The sequence below is a fragment of the Triticum urartu genome, chromosome 3A (assembly GCF_056163025.1).
Source record: "Triticum urartu cultivar PI428250 chromosome 3A, HENAU_Tu73, whole genome shotgun sequence".
Classification (NCBI taxonomy): domain Eukaryota; kingdom Viridiplantae; phylum Streptophyta; class Magnoliopsida; order Poales; family Poaceae; genus Triticum; species Triticum urartu.
In genome coordinates this window covers 220848910-220851986 of record NC_141875.1, presented here as the reverse complement: position 1 = coordinate 220851986, position 3077 = coordinate 220848910, and positions in this window count along the sequence as shown.

Here is a 3077-nt window from a genome sequence, read left to right as displayed (position 1 = left end):
GCAGGGGTGCACCACATAACCCAACACGCTCGATCCCATTTGGCCGGACACACTTTTCTAGGTCATGCCCGGCCTCGGAAGATCAACACGTCGCAGCCCCACCTAGACCAACAGAGAGATCAGCACGCCGGTCTAAACCTAAGCGCCCAAGGGTCTGGGCCCATCGCCCTTAGCACACCTGCACGTTGCGTGGGCGGCCGGAAGCAGACCTAGCCTAGTAGGCGTTCCAGTCCAATCCAGCGTGCGCCGCTCCGTTGCTGACGTCACGAAGGCTTCGGCTGATACCACGACGTCGAGTGCCCATAACTGTCCCCACGTAGATGGTTAGTGCGTATAGGCCAGTAGCCAGACTCAGATCAAATACCAAGATCTCGTTAAACGTGTTAAGTATCTGCGAACGCCGACCAGGGCCAGGCCCACCTCTCCCCTAGGTGGTCTCAACCTGCCCTGTTGCTCCGCCTCAAAGTAACAGTCGGGGGCCGTCGGGGTCCCAGGCCCACCTCTACCGGGATGGAGCCACCTGCCCCTTCAGCCCCCATCTCCGAACAGTATCACAGGTAATGTAACTGTGTAAAGTATATTGTATATGCCCGTGATCACCTCCCGAAGTGATCACGGCCCAGTAGTATAGCATGGCAGACGGACAAGAGTGTAGGGCCACTGATGGAACACTAGCATCCTATACTAAGCAGTAGGATAGCAGGTAATGGTAACAACAGTAGTAGCAAGGACAGGCTATGCATCAGGATAGGAATAACGGAAAGCAGTAACATGCTACACTACTCTAATGCAAGAAGTATAGAGAAGAGTAGGCGATATCTGGTGATCAAGGTGGGGGCTTGCCTGGTTGCTCTGGCAAGAGAGAGTGGTCGTCAACCCCGTAGTCGTACTGGGTAGCAGCGGCGTCGGTCTCGGTGTCTAGCGAGAGAAGAGGGGGAAGAAACAATAAATATAATGCAAACAAAAGCATGACGATGCATGACATGACAAAGTGTGACGCTAGGTGAGCCCTAACGCGGTACGAGGTGGTACCGGTGAAGGGGGGAAACATCCGAGAAATTATCCCCGGTGTTTCGCGTTTTCGGACAAACGAACCGGAGGGGGAAAGTTTCCTGTTCGCTATGCTAGGGATGCGTGGCGGGCGAACGGGCTGCGTTTTCGGATTCTTCTCGTCGTTCTGAGCAACTTTCATGTACAAAGTTTATCCATCCGAGCTACCGTTTATTTTATATTAATTTTCTAAAGTTTTATTTATTTTTAGAATTTATTTAATTATTTTAAAACAACATTATCCAGAGCATGACGCCAGCAGTCAACAGGGCGTTGACTGGGTCAACTGACGTGTGGGTCCCGCATGTCATTCACTGTTAGTTAATTAATCAAAGTTAATTAGGTGAAACTAGTTAATTAGGCTAATCTAATTAGGATTAATTGAGTTAATTATTTAATTAATTAATATTTTTATTTTTATTTAGTTTTTTTAATCTTTTTTTATTAAACTTTTGGGGCTGGGCCCCATGTGTCATTGGCCCTGGGGGCCGTTGCGGGTTAGCGGGCGCTACGGGCGCCTGTGCGAGCGCTCGCCCGCAGGGAGCGGTGGGGCGAGGCCAGAGGTCAGGGCGGCGGGCTTAGAACGCGGGCTGCTGGAGGCGCGCGCCGGCGCAGGCGGGCGAGCAGCGGGGCCAGCGAGGAGGGGGCGGTCGGCGCAGTGAAGCAACAATGGTGGCAGGGGGCGCTGCAGGGCATGCGCGGCGCGGCGCGGCGGTGGCGGTGGCGGCACGGCCCAGGCGACGGCGCGGGCAAGCAGCTGCAGCAGCAGGGGAGGAGGCGCACGCCGGGGCGAGGCCGTGGGGGGGCAGCGGCAGCGGCGCTGCGATGCGCGGGCGCGCGCGCGTTTGGCATGGCCAGGGGTAGGGGCGGCCACGGCGCGGGCACAACGTGTGCGGGCGCGACGCCGCGGGCGTCCAGACGGCGTTGGTGAGCGCGTGCGGGTGCGCGTGGGCGCGGCAGTGCAGACACGGCCGCGGCGAGCAGGAACAGGGAAGAGAGGAGGAGGAGTGCGGTGCGTGCTCACGGGGCCGGTAGGGATAGGGCAGCGGCACATGGGGTGGATGACGAGGACGAGGCAGCGAGGGGGAGGCAGGCTGGTGGGGGAGGGGGCGCCGGCGAGGTGATGGTCGGCGACGGCGATCCGGGCGGCGGCGTCCTGGCGCGACGAGGTCCTCCTCCCTCGATCCCGATCTAGTCGGGGGAGAGGGGGATATTTTCGTGGGGAGGGGAGTGAGAGTGTCGGTGGAGTGGTGGGGGACAGTGGGGGGGATAAGGGCGCGGCGGGGTGGGCCGGCCGAATCGGCTGTGGCCTGATGGGCCAAAGCCCAAGGGGCCGGGGGGCTTTCTCCTCCTTTTTTTCTGTTTGTTTTTCCCTTTTGCATTTTCTTTCTTCTATTTATTTTCTCTCTGTTTTATTTCATTTTAAGTCATTTAGGCATTTTATAAAAATGTGTTTTCTTTACAATAATTACCGATGCAATAATAGACATAGCCCGAACATTTTATTTTAATATTTGAAAACTTTTGTCGTTTGACTTATTTAGGATTTAAATTTGAAACGGTTTTGAATTAACCCGAGATTAATTACAGTGACAGAGGTGACGTGTCACCATTAACGTGAGATCACTGTAGCATGATTATCCGGGCGTTACAGTAGGGCGTGCCCTCCACCCTCGTGGAAGCCTCGTGTCCTTTTGGGTCTGCTTCTTATTTTCCTATTTTCTTAAATATTCCAAAACAGAGAAAATTGTGATTTGAACTGTTTTGGAGTCGGTTTACTTACCGTACCACGTACCTATTCCTTTTCGGAGTCTAAAACGTTCTGGAAAGTGTCCCTTATGTATTCCTCTGGGGTTACAGTTTCAATAACATTAGTTTCAACATTTATAGGATAACCTGAGATATAATGTTTGATTCTTTGGCCGTTCACCACCATCGGATTTGTGCCTTCGAAGTTGTTGATTTTTATGGCACCGGAACGATAGACCTCCTCGATGATGTAAGGACCTTCCCATTTAGAGAGAATT